Genomic DNA, 21,614 nt, shown 5'->3' on the forward strand with positions numbered 1-21,614 from the left:
GGGGTTCCATTTCAGGGCTTGCCGGGTGATGTTTGTGGCAGGTTTTCTGAGGTTGTGTCCAATCCAACTCCATTTTCTCCTTCGAATTTGTAAGTCAATGGGATCCTGGCTTGTTCTTTTCCAAGGTCCACATTGCTTACTTTGTCTCTCCACCAGATGTTTAGTATTCTCCTGAGGCAAGTGTTCATGAATGTTTGCAACCTGTTTGTTGTGTGTTTTGTTGTTTTCCATGTCTCTGATCCAGACAGCATTACCTGCTTCACATTTGAGTTAAAGATACGTATTTTGGTGTTGGTTGAGATGTATTTTGAGCTCCATCATTGTGTATCATACCATACACAAGTACTGTAAGCCCTTGTTTTAATGGGCCACTTTATCACGGATTTTGATTATAGCGATGGCGGCTGATTCCACCCCTGACTCTCACTGCCCCCGCGCTTCTTGCAGCTCTCGCTACCCACACCACCCCCGACTTGCACCCCCTCCCCTGCAGTTTCCAGGCCGTGCGTGCCACCGCCACCACTGACCCTTACTTGCACTCCAGCTGCCCGTGGACTGCGAGCATTGACTCCGCTAATCCTCGCCTCTCCCCCGGCCGCTAGCTGGCCAGGTCGTCAATTCACCTGGATTCCAGGCCCAGTTCCACACCGAGTCCGAGGAAGGTTCTCGACCTGAAACGCCTCCTGTGCATGATCTCCTGACCAGCTCAGTTGTGTATTAACCAGCATCTGCAGTTATTTGTTTCTACCACTTATATAATGATAATACATACTTGGTTGTAGCGGACAATCGGCAATAACTGACACCATTCCCCCCACCCACCCCCCTCCCCCATGGTCCATTATAACAATGGTTTACAGTATATCAGGTGATGTAAAACAGAATATACACAAAGTGCAAAATATAGTGTAATAACTACAGAGAAAGTAAAAGGGCTGCAAAAGGTAGATTGGAAAATCAGGAATTCATCCTAGCTCAAGGGAGCCCTGTTCAAGAATTAGAGAAGCTTTGTTAGTTGATTATTTTGCTTTCAATTCCCCAGCTCTCATGGTGGAATTTGAGCCCACATCTCCGGAACTCTGGTCCAAAAATGTGCCAACGAGACTGGCAATTTAACCATCATATTACCATACTGGTAGCTCCCGTAAACCCCTTGCCCAGAGGTAATTTTGCACATTCTCGCATTCAGTCCGGGCATTGTTTCTGGAGTTTCACAAATAAGTGTGTGAATAAACCAACACCAGTATCATTGGATACTGTGGAATGACTGATTGGTATCGATCTGGTCCCAGACCCACAGTGTTACTAACATAGTATTGACATAGTAACCAACATAATGTTAGTCGGTCTGGAAATCCAGGTGAATTCTGTCCGTGAGGTTTATACCAGCCAGCCTTGTATTGTCTGGATGCTGCTCCTATTTATCTTGGTGAGAAAAGATGCAGGAAATGGTTAGCTTATTACAAAACATATCCCAGTTAGTAACCCAGAGTGAAAAGAATGAACAGTAAGTAATACTCTCTGTAGTGAAGTATCACAGACAGTGATCTTTGGGGTAACAGCACAAGTATTTGGTGTTTTAATCGTAATCATGTAAAAGAGCTGGATCTTATAATTCATCGGCAACAGTCAGAGATGAGTTGTTTCAGCTAATTCATGAACAGTTTGTCAAATAGATTCTGCTGCTCCCCAATCTTAAGGAATGTATAATTAGCACAGGTGTCTCTCAGATTTATAGGATTTTTTTTTGCTATTGATTTTTTTTGAGAAAGGCTCAGGGTATTTAATGACCTAATTGCAATCCATTGAAATTAAAAAAATTGTTGAATTCATCTGCATTTTATCCCACCTGAGCCAGAAATAATAGAATTATTATCTAAGGCATATTCTGGCCTTGCTTGACAAATTTGATATTGCTGAGGAATTTTCAGGAAGGTATATCCAGACCAGCGGGATGACATGATAATTTTTCTCCACGTGACAGGGCGTTAAATCACAAGGATATGCGAGGGACTTAACATCATGTACATATCATTATCTCAAATTTCTCAGATCATCTCTCAATATATAATGGATTCAAAGTACAGTAGCTATTGGGCAAATCAAGAACATTTTTTCACACAAATAAGAATGAAATTGGGGGAAAGATGCTTCTGGAAAAGGAAGAGCTTTTGGTTGGATTTCCAAGACAACCCTTCTGTTTGGTTCCTTGAGAAGCACAAAAAAATGATGAGCAAAATACATGAATTTGAAAAATAAATGCCAGAATGGGGAACCCCATGCTGCAGATTTTTGATTACGTTCTTCATAGATTGCAAATGGTAGATGAGATGTTTGTTCATAGTTATGCTAAAAGTAGGAATTAAGGGAGGAAAGAAATTAAGTGTTTGTGTCATACAACACACCATCAGATCATCAATATATCCCATTAAAAGTAAAATCCAATTAATATTTAGTAAAAAAGTAAGTGAAGTTTTTAGCAAACATTTTAAGAGTCTTGGTGAGTTTGTTATTTTTTAGTTTAGTTAAGGGATACAGCGTGGAAACAGGCCCTTCAGCCCACTGAGTCTGCACCGACCAGCGACCCCCACACACTAACACTATCCTACACACACTAGGAACAATTTGCATTTATATCAAGCCAATTAACCTACAAACCTGTACATCTTGATTGTGGGAGGGAACCGAAGATCTCAGAGAAAATTCTTGCAGGTCATGGGGAGAATGTCCAAACTCCGTACAGACAAGCATCCGTAGTCAGGATTGAACCCAAGTCTTTGGCACTGTAAGGCAGTAGCTCTACTGCTACGTTACTGTATTGAAAACACTTTTTTTCCCTGCCTATTATCACTGCTATCAAAGGGATCATTTGGTTTAAGGAATTGGAAGCATACACCTCACTGAGATAGATGACTGAAAGGTCCTATCGCATTCCAAGTTGTGTGCCCAAAGTTTGGTCAATATGGCACTGCAGTACTGAGACCATGCTCCATCGCTACAGGTGCTGTTCTTTGGATGAAACTTTAAACCCTGATCCTTTCTCTTATTTTGCTTTGTCAGGAAACAGTTTGTGCCATTACTCAGAGAACAATCAATGCCACCACTAACAAATTGACTGGTGGTTTATCTCCTTGACGTTTCCAAGAGGTTGCTTTTTAAAAAATGTTACAAAGCTTTCGAATGGTCACTGGAGTTCAAAAGAACTGAGTGAGTGGACAGAGACAATGACAAGATGTAATTTTAAAAGTGAAAATCTATGTTGACCATTTTATAAAATGTGCCCAGTAATATCAGTTGTGGTTTCTTGACAATCTCAGATTTTCATTGCAGCAACATAATTTTACATCTATTAATCAAACCAGGAGAAGGCCATTTGGCCCCTCAGGCCTGCTACACCATTCAGCGAGATCCTGGGCGATCTTCTGCACTGTGTGTGTCTTAGCATTGTTCCCCTCTAAACCTGGATGCCCAAAGAACTCAAATATATATCCATCTGTCTTCTTCCTCCTATTCTTTCCAATGGAAAATACAAATAATGGGACATGTTAAAGCTATAGCTATATATAAGCTATAAATCTCTTGTCCAGAGTTGGGGAATTGAGGACCAGAGGTCATAGGTTCAAGATGAAGGGGAAAAGATTTAATAGGAGTGTGAAGGGTAACTTTTTCACACAAAGGGTGGTGGGTGTGTGGAACAAGCTGCCAAAGAAAGTAGTTGAGGCTGGGACTATCCCAACGTTTTCAGAAACAGTTAGATAGGTACATGAATAGGACAAGTTTGGAGGGATATGGCCCAAATGCAGGCAGGTGAGACTAATGTAGCCGGGACATGTTGGCCGGTATGGGCAAGTTGGGCCGAAGAGCCTGTTTCTGCACTCTGACACTCTGTGTTGAGGTTTAGTAAACTGTTAATAACACGGGTGAGTTAAATGGATCCCTTCAATCCTTCCCTGATATGTAAATTTAGGGCTCGAGCTTACAATGAATGGAAAATATTCATTGGCTGAGATTCTGGTGTAGGGAATACCAAACATTCAACCATCTAAGTGAAGTGTTTTTTTCCCGCCTCAGTTCCAATAGGCCAGCTGCTAATCGCAGTGGCGTGGTTTCTCAATCCAGGTTCACCAGCCATTTAGCCATGAAATCAGCCTGGTGGAAAAAAGAACAGAACCCTCCACTGTCAGCTTGACCAACTCGTGGAGCAAACCAGTCACGATGACAATTAAAATGTATTAATCAATGACTATAACTATTACATCATGTTTGTAAAAGAAGATTGACACAAAGAGCTGGAGTAACTCAGTGGGTCAGACAGCATCTCTGGAGAAAAGGAATAGATGATGTTTTGGGTCGAGGCCCTTCTTCAGGCTGAAGTCCCGAAACATCATCTTTTCCTTCCCTCCAGAGATGGTGTCTGACCTGCTGAGGTACTCCAGCTTTTTGTGTTTATCTTTGGTTTAACCCAGCATCTGCAGTTCTTTCCTACACGTTTGTAAAAGATATGGGAGACCCACTAATGTAACAATGCAACTAGTCCAAAAGGTCAATTGGCATGAGTGCATTAACCAAGCACGACGGCCTGGCCTCTTATACTTAGTCATGTGAAATTCCATGCAAATTTGTAAAATGAGATAACATCATATTACTATTCTTGAATACTAATTATAATGGGATAATCTCTGAGTTGATCTCTATTATTTTGGGAATGTGCATATAATATTTCACAGTATTTTAAATGTCAATGTGATACTATCATTGTGCATTGCAAAAATTGAATTTCCTCCTTTGATTGATGGATGGCTACGACAAGTGCAGGCAATTTTACAATGGTAGAGAACATGGAGTCCCAGAAGGGTCTCGACCCGAAACGTCACCCATTCCTTCTCTCCAGAGATTGCTGCCTGTCCCGCTGAGTTGCTCCATCATTTTGTGTCTATCTTCGATTTAAACCAGCATCTGCAGTTCTTTTCTACACATGGAGTCCCACTAATGTTGACACATTTTTAAAGGAAAGTAATGTAGAATATTATGAGCTTTTTCACTTTGGTTTAAAAAGTAGAAAGCAGAGTATTTTTAAATGGAAGAAATTGGTTTTCGGAAGGACCTGTATATCCTTGTAAATTAACTATTTAATTATTGAGTATTTGTGCAGGTGCAGCAAGCAAACCGGAATGCAACTGGTTTCAGGTCAATATCACTCTCCCCCACCCACATGCACACCTTTACTTCCATTCCCCTTGTCCCGTCACCCCGTTCCTTTCCCCTTCTCTATCTCCTCCATCTGGTCACCTCCCGACTATGAGTTCCTCCTTTCCCTCCACCACATTCCACCCCCCCTCCCATTTCCTTCCAACCACCATCCCTCCCATAACTTCAATATTTCACTCACCATCTTCATTCCTTGTGATTCCAAAATTTGACCCCTTTTGTCTTCTCCACTTATTATTTCCAGCCTAGGTTATGACCTCCACCCATCTCTTCCTCACCTGAACCATTTACCAATCAACCCCTCCTCGCCTCAACCCCATCTATTGCCAGCTTTTGAACCACCTTCTGCCCTTGCCTCTCTCTGCCAGCTATCTCCCCTCTACTCCCAGTCTAAAGCAAAGTCCTGACCCTAAATGTCTCCTGCCCTTTTCTCTCCTCACATGCTACCTGACCCGACGAGTACTTTTGGCAGTTTGTTTTTTACTTAACGCATGAGGTTTGTTTGTTCCATTGCAAGGCAATTTAATGCTAGAGTAAATACGTCTTACTGCAAATACATAGAATATTTGCAAGATTGCATTAGAAACATTTTATACACGTTTGGTTTCCCAAAACCGAAGGATATACATGACAGGAGTAATGCAACAAGGATTCACTATAGGATGGAGGGTTGTCTTATGAAGGATGATTATGTGGACTGGGTGCATATTATTGATAGTTGAGAAGAATGAGACACAATGAAACAGATAAAGTCCCAGAGGGGTTGATAGAGTCGATGCAAAGATAATGTTTCTTCTGGATGGAGTGTCTGGAACCAGGGATACAAAAAAAGGTGTTGGTCTTAATGTCTCCATCAAACCTCTGTGCTCACGACGACTGTGGAGGCTCACTGCTGATTACATCCCACACAGAGATCACTAGTCTAAAGAAGGGTCTCGACTCGAAACATCACCCATTCCTTCTCTCCAGAGATGCTGCCTGTCCCGCTGCGTTACTCCAACTTTTTGTGTTTATCTTCGATTTAAACCAGCATCTGCAGTTCCTTCTTACACATCACTAGATTCTTGTCTGTTATTGAATCATGTGGTTGGCACAGGAAATGGGTGACAAAAACGCTCACCAAATCCACCCAAAACTTCATCCTCAATATTGATGGTCTCCCAGTATCCACCTCCCCTCACATCCGGAATCTTGGAATCATCTTTGATCAAACCCTCTCCTTCGACAAACACATCAAACACATCACAAAGACAGCCTTCCTCCACCTCAAAAACATTGCCCGTCTCCGTCCATCCCTCTCCTTCACAGCTGCAGAAACCCTCATCCACGCCTTCATCACCTCCCGTCTGGACTACTGCAACAGCCTCCTCTATGGCGCACCCTCAAAAATCATCAGTAAACTTCAATACATTCAAAACTCCGCTGCCCGTCTACTCACCCACTCCCCGATCCGTGACCATATCACCCCCGTCCTTTACAAACTCCACTGGCTCCCCATCCGCCAGAGAATCCAATACAAAATCCTCCTCATGACCTACAAAGCCCTCCATAACCTGGCCCCATCCTACCTGACTGACCTCCTCCACAGGCACACTCCCACCTGCACCCTCCGCTCTGCTGCTGCCAATCTCCTGTCCCCCCCCCATCCGGACCAAACTCAGATCCTGGGGGGACAGGGCTTTCTCCATCGCTGCTCCCACCCTATGGAACTCACTACCCCAAACCGTCAGAGACTCCTCCACACTCACCACATTCAAAACATCACTGAAGTCTCACCTGTTCAGCACTGCCTTCAACCACTGAAGGTCACCTCACCTTCTGTCTCCTTTCTCTGTTCATTTACTTATTTATCTATTTATTCACTTCTCTATGTTCTAGAAATCCCTGTAAAGCGTCTTTGAGTGTTTGAAAAGCGCTATATAAATGTAATGCATTATTATTATTATTATTATTATTATTATTATTATTATTATTATTATTATTATTATTATTATTATTATTATTATTATTATTATTATAAGCCATGATCTTATTGAGTGGAAGAGCACAAGGGGAGGGTCTGATGGACGACTCGTGCCTCTATTTCTTACATTTTACTACTGAAGGAATTAAAGCAAGAAAGTAGGTTCAGAGAGCACTGAAGTCCTAAAATCACATGTGTGTTGAACCTGAGGGGTGCAGAATATTTAGGACTAGAATTATGAATAACAGGAATCGATTTGAAGCCTGTAATCTGATTGAAGGGATTTAGTTCAACTGCAGCAGTGAAATTAGCAATGCCTAAAAACATAATTAGCGTCCCCATATGAGATTATTGCCTTTCAAAGTGGGTGATACTAATTTAGTTTGTGTTTCCTCACATTGACTGCAGAGAAGAGTTAATAACTAATTCATGGTGATAATTACATTGAGTGACAATTGATTATAAAACCATGGAAAATGTATAAGGAAAGCAGAGTTTAAATACTGGGAATTTCTATCTGGGGAAGTACTGTCCTCATTTTGTCAGTGAAGCTTTATGAAGTAAGAATATTGTTTTGCTATTAACCCAAATCTAACAGTTGTCTGCCACATCTCATTCTTCTGAATTCTGAAGAATTAAGATCCAGTCATCTTACTCTTGATTGGGTTCAGCCTCTCTATGGATGACATTGCTAAAGGACGACACAGCTCAAAATGGCCAAACAAAATTGTCTTTATGCTTCAGTGTTATCAGTTTCAGTTTAGTTTCTGGTCACGTGTACCGAGGTACAGTGAAAAGCTCTTGTTGCGCGCTATCAATATATCAACTATGAGTTCTTCATCCACTTGCTGTGAAGCACTCCTTATGGGAAGTCCATTGAACTATGCGAAACAGTTGTCTTTCCAGGGCCTGAACAATGGTCAATTGTTCATCGTTATCCAAGCCGTCTTAATCCATATCTCCACTCCTTCAACATTGTTACGTCATTCATGATGATGTTTGAAAAACTGAGGCAGGTTCCATAAATAGATCCAAATAACATCATGCAACAGAGACCTGCATATAATGCACGTCTGATCTACATATTGTGCAGGTCTAAGGTTGTGAAGTGGCATGACCTTTGTCACAGATCGCTTTACAATTAAGAATGGCTTGCTGTAGAAATGTGCAATTTGTACACTGTTCAGATGCATTTTAAGAACTTGTATTTGTATTTTGTCAGGTACAACTTTATAAAACTTCCCTAAACAACGTTCAATGAGCACATGGTTGATTATTCTTGTAATTCAGGATGATTATTAGTAAAATTGGTTGAAATATAAAAGTTGACATAGTTGCCCAGTGTTTAGATAATGCCATAGGAGATATTACCTCCATCTGTGAGGATGGATAGGATTTGGGTAAATAGTGACACCTACAACAATGTAGCATGCAGTCAGTACTATAAGAAAATAACTGCAGATGCTGGTACAAATCGAAGGTATTTATTCACAAAATGCTGGAGTAACTCAGCAGGTCAGGCAGCATCTCAGGAGAGAAGGAATGGGTGCCATGCTGACCTACTTTATGTCTCAGGACTGGGGTTTCAATCCACAACCTTGAATCGTTGGAGAAGACCAAAACTGCTCCATATGAGCCAATGATTGTAGGTAGATCTCCATTCGTCACACGATATGAATTTTGCAATGGCTCGTGTTAGCATCGTTTTCTTCAGAGGTCTCCACTGGCCAGTTTGACTGTGGAGCAAAAACCACTCACTGCAACACATAATCAAATAATATATTGACCTTGTCATTTGATCTTTCAACCTATTGGTTATTTCCAACGCCTGGACATTTTGAAGTTATTTATAAGCAGTGGTTGACAGAGTTTTATTTAAAGATGAAGGTTTCCTTTTAGATTGTGTAGCTTGAGTTATTCTGAGTATGTAGAATTATGAGTTTCAATTTATTTTTAAACCACGTTGTGCCAGTTTATTTTTGATTCTTTGATTTTAGACTATTTTAAACTCTCTTTTACATCCACTCTTCTCAAGGGTCAATAGCTTTCTCGGCATGGGGAGATCATATATTTAAGACTTCTTTAACTATTGCATCTCAGTTGTTTCACGTTTCCCTGGTCGCGTAATTCAGTTCCTACAGGTTGTGATTCGGCACATTCCACAAGTGTTAAGTCCACCACTTGAGCATTTGGTGTAGTTCTGGTCACCACATTGCAGATAAAATGTGTTACACTGGAGAAAGTGCAGGGGAGATTTATGAGGATGTTGTCAGGGGTGGAATCTTGAAGCTATAAGGAAGGATCACCTTGAATGAGATTGTTTCCTTTGGAGTGGAGGAGGTTGAGGGCAGAGTAATTGAGAAGTATATGACATTATATGGGGCCCAGAGAGAGAGAGTAGCTCAAAAGGACATATGTACTGCAGCACAGGGATCAAAAACATGGAGCCAACAATATTAAGTAATTGGTTGTTCTGTGTAGAGGTGTGGAGTTTCTTTTTCACTGAGAGGGTGGTAAGGATCAGAAATTCACTGCCTGAAAGGGGTGCTTGGGGAGACACAAACATCACATTTAGAATCTACCTGATGTGTACTGGAAGAGCTGGGATAATGAGACCTGGTGCTGTAAAGTAGAATTTGGCTGGGGCAGTCTGAAGTAGGGTCTCGACCCAAAACGTCACCCATTCCTTCTATCCAAAGGTGCTGCCTGTCCCGCTGAGTTTTGCCACCTTTTTGTGTCTACCTTCAGCTCTTTTGTAACCTGCACTGATCCAGTGGGTTGAATGGTCTTCTTTGATGCTGCCAATGTTTTATTTCATTTTCAATGGTACCTCCTATTAGATTTCTGTGCACTTTATCAGCTCTGAAAGGATAATCATATTGATATCGACTGTTGGCCAACAAAATGCACGACTGCGCAAACGCACATTATTGACCCCCAGCACCATTAGTCCTTGATGTAATTGGGAATCCATATAACATTAATTAGAAATAACTTACATTTTTGCAGGAGGTTTCACATTCTCAGCATGTTTGAGAGCATATTTTGACCAATGCGTTACCTTGCAACTATTGACAAAGAGAAAAAAATACACGTCATTCTAAAGCTCTTTTCAACAAATAGAATACCTGGCAGGTGCAGTCACTAGAGTAATGCAGATAATATGGAACAGAAAGATTCAAAAGAAATTCACTGTATCTTGCTACATATTAAAATAAAGTACCGTTGACCAATTGAACAGATCGAATCAGGAAAATGATTAGTCTGTTTCAATGATGTTGTCAGAGGGACAACATTGTAGTATAGTCCAACATTGGACTATACTACAATGGCCTAATTCTGCACCTAGAACTTATGGACATTCACCGGGACCCCAATGGTCTCTGTTCTCCTTCAGAATAGTGTGATGGAAGAAGGGACCTTGGTTTAACATTTCTGATAGGTGCTTCTGCTGTCCAACTTGGAGCCAGTCTTGGTTTGGTCCATGTCCTAGGAGTCATGTTAGTTCAAAGGTTTCAGAGGTCTTTTATTGTCTCGTGTACCAATTAAGGTACAGTAATATGCAAATTACCATAAAGTCATACGAAAAAAACCCCAACAAGACACACAACTACATAAAGGTTAACATAAACATCCACCACAGTGGATTCCTCCCGGTGATGGAAGGCAAGAAAGTCCAATCTTCTTTCTCGTTATCCTCTCGCAGTCGGGGCAGTCGAACTATCTGTCAGGGCGATCGAAGCTCCCGCGTCGGGGCAATCGAACTATCTGTCGGGGCGATCGAAGCTCCCGCGTCGGGGCTGTCGAAGCTCCTGTGACTTGGAGTTCCCGAAGTCGGTCTCTGACTGGAGACCTCGAGCTCCATGATGTTAAAGCCCGCAAGTACCACGTTTGGAACTCCGAGGTCGATCCCTGGCAAAGGGATCGCGGGCTCCATGATGTTAAAGTCCGCAGGCATCCGCGTTGGAGCTCTCAAAAGTCGGTCTCCAGCAAAGGCCGCCAACTCCTCGATGTTAGGCCGCAGTGCGGGCGGAAATACGATGCGGAAAAAGATTGCATCTCCATTGAGGTAAGAGATTAGAAAAGGTTTTCTCCAACCACCCTCCCCCATATAAAACAAGCTAAAGAACACTAAAAACATACATTTAACACATGCTATTAAAACACAATAAGGAAGACAGGCTGTTGGCGAGGCAGCCATTGCTATACCACCCGGTTGATGCCATATATCTGAGATGGCATGATCTGCCAGGAATGATGGCAATATAAAGAAAAAGGTTATTCCATTGATAACATATACAAATGTATATGACATGGAACATTCAGATCAACATTTTCAACATGTCATTTTATTCCCATTGTTTAATGTTAGTGTAATGCCAGATATCATTTATATAGAACCCCTTTGCTCATGGGTTCTAACACAGATTCCACCATTTACAATGCAATACTCCACTCAACTTCTGTACCCATCTTCATGTAGCCCTGCACTGCACTGCACAGCATGCTAGTTTGCACCACTGGGTCAAGGGCAAGACCTGGTACTTGCTAACCAGAACGGGATTTAAATGCGCGAGGCATTAGCTTCGTAGAGTGAGTCAAACAGACTCCTCGCATTGATGCATTATTTCGTCAATGGATGGAAGAAGCAGCGATTACTCTTTTTCAAGAAGGCACACCAAGACTTGGCTTTTAATTGTAATGCAGTAAAATTTGGGCAACTTCATTTGACATTCTGTGTGTTCAAGATTCACACGGCAATGGATGTCAGTGCTTGTCCAGAAGAGATCAGGTAAAGTCCTGCAGCACCAATTCATGTCACTGGTCTCTTTACAGTGAGGGAGAGTTTGAGTCAATGATAAGGGAGTAAGAGCAATTTATTGCAAGGAGGGAAAAAGATAGAGGAGAAGGCAAAGAGCTGGGAAAGAGTAGGACAAGAGTAATATTAGTAACATGGCACAAAAAGATTCAAAAGAATTTCACTATCATGGTACATATTATGTATTTTGGAGGAAGATGACTTTGATGACTTTGGAGGAAGATCAAGAGGATATCAACCAATTGCTTATCAGACCTTTACTCAACACATCCCTCAGTCAGTCAATGTCAGCCAGCTCAAAAGTTTTTTTAAAAACTGTAGATGCCGGCAAGCTGAAATCAAACAGAAAATCCTGGAAGCTGCTAGAAGGTCAGGTAGCATCTGTGGAAAGGAGAATAGAACTAATGCTTCAGGTCAAACAGCCATCATTAAATTTGACAAACGGACCTGCACTTGAAAAGTTAACTGTTTCTCTTTTAATAAAAAGGCTCATGGTAATTGATTCTGACTGCAAAAACTCAACCTTTGACTTCATTTGCCAATGCTTGTCAAGTGACTTCTGCTCCACAATGAGATTCATTTCATGTCTTTCAAAAACAACTCCTTTTTTATTTTGGAAGTGATTAATGTTTTTCTAACTTACTGAGGTCGCCGGATGTGATTATGAATCCCGGATGAAGAGGGGAGTAATATTTCCCCTTCAGCGTGCACTTCCAGTTTGAAAAATTCCTTGTGTTTTCTCAAGATCCTCATCAATAATCTCCTGTACAGTGCTCTTCCAGTGACAAGCTGGAATGGAACATGCTTTCACTTTAAGCGTCCACCACTAAAACACAGCTGAAATCTCATCTTAGCCATGTACCAGGGTGTCTCTTGCTCAGATAGGGATGTTTGTCCGTGTTATGTGTGGCCGTAAATATTCATTTTATGTTAGAACAAAAGAAATGGCAGTATGTAGCCCCATGAGGTTGGTCAGCCACTCAGTTAGATCGTGGCTGATCCATTACCTCCTCCATTTCCCCCACACATTTTCAATACTTTCATTCATAATTGGATCAGGGAGCTTTAGAGAGATATGAGCCAAATGCAGGCAAGTTTCAACTTGGTTGACTTGGACAAGTTCATCTGAAGAGTCTGTTTCCTGCTGTATAACTCATTGACTCTAAAAATCTATTAATTTCAGTCCTGGCAATTTGCTGCTTTCTGAGGTCGAGGATGGCTACCATTATGAGATCAGAGAGACTTAATCATAGATTTTGGATTATAGTCACAAATTGAACTTATAAAGGCACACTTATAGACATTATAGCCAAGGGGCTACAGTTTAAGAATAAGGGGTAGGCCATTTAGAACGGAGATGAGGAAGAACTTTTTCAGTCAGAGAGTGGTGAAGGTGTACAATTCTCTGCCTCAGAAGGCAGTGGAGGCCAGTTCGTTGGATGCTTTCAAGAGAGAGCTGGATAGAGCTCTTAAGGATAGCGGAGTGAGGGAGTATGGGGAGAAGGCAGGAACGGGGTACTGATTGAGAGTGACCAGCCATGATCGCATTGAATGGCGGTGCTGGCTCGAAGGGCTGAATGGCCTACTCCTGCACCTATTGTCTATTGTCTATAGCCACAGTCACATTATAGCTATTGCTGTCTAGCCACAACAATGAGGTATACTGCATCATTTTTGCTTAGATTCAAACATGGGAGAAACTATTGCATTTAATTTTACTAATAACAATGATGAAAATAAACAGCGATTAGTCTAGGTGAGAACAGTTACAAATGAGAATCCTGCTCAGCTTAGAGAAAAAGTTAACTAAGAAAGGAAAGAATTGGTGGACGTTGAAGAAAGACTAACCCAAAGGGAAGCAAGTGTTTGCAAAGGTTTATGTTTCATTCAAGGTTATGGAGACATAGTAAAACAGTGGCTAAATACCAAAGCTGAACTGAAGGAGTTATCACAAGCTGTAATCATGGGGCATTCTGTCTCTGACGCTGAGGGACAGATTAATGAGCGGAATCAATGAAGATCGGATTCAGAGGCAGTTTATCACAGAGGTTAATCTGACCTTTGACAACACACAGATAATTGCCCAAGCAATGGAAATGGCAAAGAAAAACACGGAGGATTGGAAAGTGAGACTGGCTGTTCCATGTCTGGTGCACATGGCCCAACTGGTAAAGCATGGTTTTCTGAAACAAAATTAACATAATTTTAACAAGGTAAACATAAGCTGTTGCAGTTGTGGAGCAAAGGTTATGCAAATATAGCGGCAGAAAATGTTACACATGTGGTTTAAAACAACATATCACTTGAGCTAGTAGGAATGGGCATAAAGTTCAGCAAACAAATTGAAAGTAAGATGTTAAAGGAAGATGCTTAGTGTTCCTGAAGCTTCCCCCAATCTCACTATGCTAAAGAGGCTAGTGAAGACTGTAGTACAGGGAAGTGTTCAGAATGTTTAATGAGGAAGGAGCTGCCTTAACAAAAGCAAACCCACTAATTGTTGTCATGACAGTAAATGACAGTCATGTGATATTTGAACTAGACACTAGGTATAGAACTAAACTGATGGACCAGGCCACCCAACAGGTGAGAAAAGCTACAATTGAGCAGCCACTTCTGAAAACCCATACAGGTGAAAGCACTCGAACAGGTGGTGTTGACAAATTGGTGAGGTACCAGAGACAGACTGAAGCCTTCCCTCTGGGAGTTGTTGCAGGCTGTGGGTCAGACCTGTTGGGAAGAAGCTGTCTGAAAGAAATTCCGCTGGAGTGGAGGGACATTCATCGTGTTAACATGAGTGAGGCGAGGCGAGACTATTACAGGAGTTGCTGGGGAGACATGAAGATGTTTATAATCTTGAGGTGGGTTCATTGATGGATACTCAAGCCAAAATTCATGCTGATCACAATACTCCATCCAGATCTTTCAAGTTAATTTCAGTTTAGTTTATTGTCACGTGTACCGAGGTACAATGAAAAGTTTTTGTTTCAAGCTAAACAGTCAGTGGAAAGACAATACCATTACAATCGAGCCATTTACAGTGTGTAGCTACATGATAAGGGAATAACATTTAGTGCAAGTAAAGCCAGTAAAGTCCGATCAAAGATAGTCCGAGGGTCACCAATGAGGTAGATAGTAGTTCAGGACTGTTCTCTAGTTGTGGTAGGATGGTTCAGTTGCCTGATAACAACTGGGAAGAAACTGTCCCTGAATCTGGAGGTGTGCGTTTTCACACTTCTATACCTTTTGCCTAATGGGAGAGGGGAGAAGAGGGAGTGGCCAGGGTGCGACTCGTCCTTGATTATGCTGCTGGCTTTGCCGAGGTAGCGTGAGGTATAAATGGAGTCAATGGAAGGGAGGTTGGTTTGTGTGATGGTCTGTGCTGTGTCCACAATTTGTTGCAATTTCTTACGGTAATTTCAAGGCAAGGTCAGTGCCCTGTGTAATGAAACCAGAATTAATTAACTGGCTGCTCAGAGAGAAAATTATTGAACCTTTAAAATACTTTGAGTGGACAGCACCCATTGTGTCAGTGTTAAAGCATGATGGATCCATTTACATTTGTGCAAGCTGACTGTTAATGGAGTCTCATCCTTGGGATTATCGCATTGTTAGACTGGAAGGTATATTACAGTTTTGGCTGAGGGCAGCAGTTCGCTATGCTGGAAACCAGCCATGCATTCCAGCAGCTACAGTTTCTTGTGTCTCCATCTTACGTATCTGGGATTGTTGAATTGTTTTAATAAATTCCCACCAATCCAGCAGCATTCCCGGACTCCACTGCATCAGAAGAATGTGAAGTGAAAGTGGAATGACGCTCGGGAAAAGGCTTTGGTGCATTCTAGAGAATTGCCTGAGACTGCTGATGTGCTGGTCAGCAGTGTTCATTTTATCATGTGATGTCCCATGGAGTAGAAGTCTCAATAGGATTTATGTCCAGAACATGGACAGCAGCAGAGAAAAAAAACAATAGAAACAAGGAACTGTGGATGCCGGTTTACACATTTTGGTTTAGGACCCTTCAGACTGAAAAAGGGTCCCAACCCGAAATGTTATCTCTCCCTGTTAACCAGAGATGCTGCTTGACCCGTTGAGTTGCTAGAGCACTTGGTGTCCTTTGGAGAAAAAAATAGTCTCAGCCTAATAAACAAAGTTTAACTTTCATGTATGGAATACAGTGGTTCCATTGGTACATTTATGGGCATCACCTCACCATTTCCACAGAATACAAACCCCTGGTTTCCCCTTTCCATTAATTGAAACCAGTGGTTCGAATGCTTTCCTCATAAGTTCAAAATGGGTAGACACAAAATGCTGGAGTAACTGAACGGGTCAGGCAGCATCTCGGGATCTGAAGGTCTGAAGAAGGGTCTCGACCTGAAACGTCACCCATTCCTTCCCTCCCATTGAGTTACTCCAGCATTTTGTGCCTACCTTTGATTTAAACCAGCATCTGCAGTTCTTTCCTACGTAGTTCAAAATGGGCTTTGACGTGGAGAATATGTGAATCCACAATTGTTTTCAAAGAGGGGAAATACCATGGAGACACAGATGTGGCCATTCACCCTCCAGTGCCAAACACAACATTAATGAAAAAGAAGGTGCTGATGATGGATCTCCTGGATGTAGTCAGTGGATAGCAGGGGAGGTTAGAAGAGAAAGAGCAGATCTGTACAATACTCAAAATATTTTGTTCTTGGATTGGGCTTGAGGTTGGGAAATTACTAAAACCTAAAATTAATGAAGTAATTAAATGCACATGGTTGATAGTTATAGAGTTATATAGTGATACAGTGTGGAAACAGTCCCTTCAGCCCAACTTTCCCACACCGGCCAACATGTCGCAGCTACACTAGTCCCACCTGCCTGCGCTGGGTCCATATCCCCCCAAACCTGTCCTATCCATGTACCTGTCTAACTGTTTCTTAAATATTGGGATAGTCCCAGCCTCAACTATCTCCTCTGGCAGCTTGTTCCACACACCCACCACCCTTTGTATGAAAAAGTTACCCCTCAGATTACTATTAAATCTTTTCCCCTTCACCTTGAACCTCTGGTCCTCGATTCCCCTACTCTGGGCAAGAGATTCTGTGCATCTACCCGATCTATTTCTCTCGTGATTTTATGCACCTCTATAAGATCAACCCTCATCCTCCTGCGTTCCAAGGAATAGAAACCCAGCCTACTCAACCTCTCCCTATCGCTCAAACCCTCTAGTCCTGGCAACATCCTCGCAAATCTTCTCTGAACCCTTTCAAGCTTGACAAAATCTTTCCTGTAACATGGTGCCCAGAACTGAACACAATACTGTAAATGCGGTCTCACCAACATCTTTCACAACCTCCCAACTTGTCTACCAAACTTGTCTCCCAGTTGCCCACCAAGGCAGCAGGAATCTTAATGCTTCTGGGGTCTCGGCTTGTGTCAATGTTTTGGTCATTAGCAGAAACCATTTTGGCTCATCCCAGTGAGTATTGTGTTTGCAGACAGGTGGACTCACAGACTTGAGCAAAATAAATTAATTTCTTAGTGTGTAACTTGGACATGTTCTGAACAATAAAGTACATCAGAGATACACTGAAAGTTTCAGTGAGTCAAGATTCGTGCTGGAATCCTGAACCAGAGGAGCAGTGCTTACCCCTGGAGCCTGGTTACCTGACCTCGGCTCAACAGGACCAGATCACGTATTTCAGTATTGTTGGATCTCAAAGAAATGGGTTCTTAACTCGGAATCAGTTCAGTTTGATTTGCCTCCTTGGAGCAGAGAAGATTATGGGGAGATTTAATGGAGGCTTTGAAAGTTATATGGGGTTTAGGAGGAGCAGGCAGGAGGGTAGGTAACCAGACATTGCAGACTTGTTACAGGCGGCACGGTGGCGCAGCGGTAGAGTTGCTGCCTTACAGCGAATGCAGCGCTGGAGACTCAGGTTCGATCCTGACTACGGGCGCCATCTGTACGGAGTTTGTACGTTCTCCCCGTGACCTGCGTGGGTTTTCTCCGAGATCTTCGGTTTCCTCCCAGACTCCAAAGACGTGCAGGTATGTAGGTTAATTGACTGGGTAAATGTAAAAATTGTCCCTAGTGGGTGTAGGATAGTGTTAATGTGCGGGGGTCGCTGTGCGGCGCGGACTCGGTGGGCTGAAGGGCCTGTTTCCGCGCTGTATCTCTAAATCTAAATCTAAAAAAAATCTAAGACAAACCAGAAATGAGGAGAAATAAATTTACCCAGTGAGTTGTTCTGATTTATAAAAGCAGTGTTTTGAAAGAATAATGGGAATCAATTCGGGAACAATTTTAAGAAGTGCCTTGGTGAGTGGGAACCAGGGACCCAGAGAATGGAAAATGGATGTGTGGGAAATGGGGTAGTGGCACATGGAAACTGGGGTTCTGGTGAGTGGGGAGAAATGCAGGAACCACGGTCCAGTGATGGGAAAGGACATGGGGACCAGGGCTCCGGAGAGTGGAAATGGAGTGTGGCAATAGAGGTTCTGGTGAGTGGAAAGGGAACATTACAAACATTGCCTGGTGAGCTAGATGCCGAACCATCAGGAAGTTTCAAACTTTTTGATTTATTGAAGTACTTCTGTAAATGGAGTTAATCTTTGATCTGACTGAATGATGGAACGGGGGAATAAGTGGCCTATTGCAGTAGATAAGGTAGACAATTAGAACTTTTTTCCCCAGGGTGGAAATCTCAAAAAAACTAGAGGGCGTAGCTTTAAGTTGAGGGGAGCAAAGTTTAAAGGAGATGTGCGGGGTAAGTGTTTTACACAGAGGGCGATGAGTGCCTGGAGTTTACGGCCGGGTCTGGTGGTGGAGGCAGATATGATAGTGGAATTTAAGAGACTTTTCAAGATTCAAGATTCAAGATTCAAGATAGCTTTATTTGTCATCCAAATTGGACGAAATTTAGTCACCCACAGTCCAACAATAAAAGCACCAAAATAGGCAATTACACAATAAAGCATTAAAATAGGCAAATTACACAACCCCAAAAACACACAAAAAAAGAAACATCCATCAAAGAAACATCCATCACAGTGAGTCTCCTCCAGACCTCTCCTCACTGTGATGGAAGGCCACAATGTATTTTCCCTTCTCCTGCCGTCTTCTCCCGCGGTCAAGTTGTTGTGGTTGCAGGCCGCGCCGGACGGTCCGCAGCGGGCCGACCCAAGCCCCGCGATCTGGGGCGGGCGAACATGCTGCCGCTGTTGCTGCACGTCGGGGCGGTCGTGGCTCCCGACATTGAAGCTCCCGCCCAGCAGAGAAAAATCCCGTGGCCTATTGTAGGCCGCGCCGGACGGTGAAATGTCCGCGACCCAAGCCCCGCAATCCGGGGTGGGCGAACACGCTGCCGCTGCCACTGCCGGAGCTCCCGATGTCGGCATCCACGCGGCCCGAGCCTAAGGCGAGTCGCAGCCGCTCCCGCAGCCTCCGAAGACGGCCGGCTCCGCTGATGGTGAGTCCGATCCGCGGGCTCTGCGAACCAGAGCCCTGGAGGCCGCCAGCTCCAGGAGTTGGGCCGATGGTAGGCCGCAGCAGGAACGGAGACACCACCCAGAAAACAAAGGTCGGGTCTCCGTTCGGAAGGGACACATATTTACAATTTTACAGTTCCCCCCCCTCCCCCCACACTCACACATAGTACACAAACACAAACACACGACATCACATCGACAATTAAGACACAAAAAAACAACAAAACACAAAGACAAATGGACCGCAGGTAAGCCGCAGCTGCTATGGCAGCGCCGCCATTTTGGATAGGCACATGGATATGCAGAGAATGGAGGGATGTGAATCACATGCAGGCAGATAAGAGATGGTCTTGACATCCTGTTCGGACCGAAGGGCCTGTTCCTGCGATATACGTTCTATGTTCTCGTATCATTCTCCCAATGCTTCAGAGCATTGCTTCAAGATAAAAATGGCTTTAGGAAGATGAGAACCCAGGGGTTACATAAATCTAATGTGCATTAACAGCTTCCTGCTGGAGCAGTGCCCAGGGTTCTGACCCTCCGTCATGCTGAGCTGTTTGTTTCAGTTCATTTCAGTCTTTTAGTCAGGCTGCTGATGGGAGGCTTCATGCAGAGCTGTGACTGTGCACACACAAGACTCTCCCTTTGTGGTAACTGCTGATTGAAACAGTGGCCAGGTGCAGTGGCAGGTGTACCAGCACTGTACAAACATACTGTTTACCCAACAGACAAGGGCTTACTGAAGACAGAGAATAGTCTCGGCTCACCTATCCATCCACTTAATTGCAGCCAGGTGAATTGCCCCGCTCTCTCTCGCTCTCTCTCGCTCTCTCTCTCTCTCTCTCTCTCGCTCTCTCTCGCTCTCTCTCGCTCTCTCTCGCTCTCTCTCGCTCTCTCTCGCTCTCTCTCGCTCTCTCTGGCTCTCTCTGGCTCTCTCTGGCTCTCTCTCGCTCTCTCTCGCTCTCTCTCGCTCTCTCTCGCTCTCTCTCGCTCTCTCTCGCTCTCTCTCGCGCTCTCTCGCGCTCTCTCTCGCGCTCTCTCTCGCGCTCTCTCTCGCGCTCTCTCGCGCTCTCTCTCGCTCTCTCTCGCTCTCTCTCGCTCTCTCTCGCTCTCTCTCGCTCTCTCTCGCTCTCTCTCGCTCTCTCTCTCTCTCTCTCTCTCTCTCTCTCTCTCTCTCTCTCTCTCGCTCTCTCGCTCTCTCTCTCTCTCTCGCTCTCTCGCTCTCTCTCTCTTGCTCTCTCTCGCTCTCTCTCTTTTTTTAAATTGATCATTAAAGAATATAATTTGCAAATGTTTTTTATTAATAACTTTAAAATGAGAAGGGCACATAGCTTTATGATGAGAGGAGCGAAGTTTAATTGATATGTGCTAAGCAGGGTTTTTCTCACAGAGGGTGGCTAGTGCTTGAAACATGCTATACACTATTCGACAAGACTACAACCTAGGAAGTGGGATTGGCTTTAACATGGACATGATGGGCTGAATGTCCTTCTCCTTTGCTCCAGCTTTCTGTGATTCTATGATTGGATCTCTTGTCATTTCATGCAAAAGGACAGGTGTATTTCCCCTCTTTGCCAACTCAAGATATAGTCAATTCCTCTCTGTGGAACTTGCTGTGTTAACCCAGTTAATTGTGGAAAGAAGAAAGTACTCATCTAAAAAATGAGTAAAGCAGAATGGGAATCATGCTTGCAGGAAGAGGCGGCACGGTGGCGCAGTGGTAGAGTTGCTGCCTTACAGTGCTTACAACTCCAGAAACCGATCCCAACTACGGGTACTGTCTGTACAGAGTTTGTACGTTCTCCACGTGACCACATGGGTTTTCTCCAAGATTCTCAGTTTCCTCCCACACTCCAAAGACGTACAGGTTTGTAGGTTAATTGGCTTGGTATAAATGTAAAATTGGCCCTACTGTGTGCAGGATAGTGTTAATGTGCGGGGATCGCTGGTCGGTGCGGACTTGGCGGGCCGAAGGACCTGTTTCGGCTCTGTATCTCTGAAACTAAAACTAAAAGCTAAGTTGCAGGTGAAACACAATGCATTGACGTGTGTTTGATCCTGACTTCCATTACTCTCTGTGTGGAGTTTGCATGTTTTTTCCAGTGATTAAGTTGGTTTCCCCTGGGTACTCCTGTTCCTTCCCATATC

At 43.3% G+C, this 21,614-nt stretch overlaps 1 protein-coding gene across 1 annotated transcript in view; it reads left to right on the forward strand.

Moving 5' to 3' along the window:
* The window catches only part of ret (ret proto-oncogene receptor tyrosine kinase), an 84,422-nt gene that overhangs the window by 11,325 nt on the left and 51,483 nt on the right, over nt 1–21,614 (forward strand). The gene's annotated exons all lie outside the window — the stretch shown is intronic.

Source organism: Rhinoraja longicauda, chromosome 35 (genome assembly GCF_053455715.1).
Source record: "Rhinoraja longicauda isolate Sanriku21f chromosome 35, sRhiLon1.1, whole genome shotgun sequence".
Taxonomy (NCBI): Eukaryota; Metazoa; Chordata; class Chondrichthyes; order Rajiformes; family Arhynchobatidae; genus Rhinoraja; species Rhinoraja longicauda.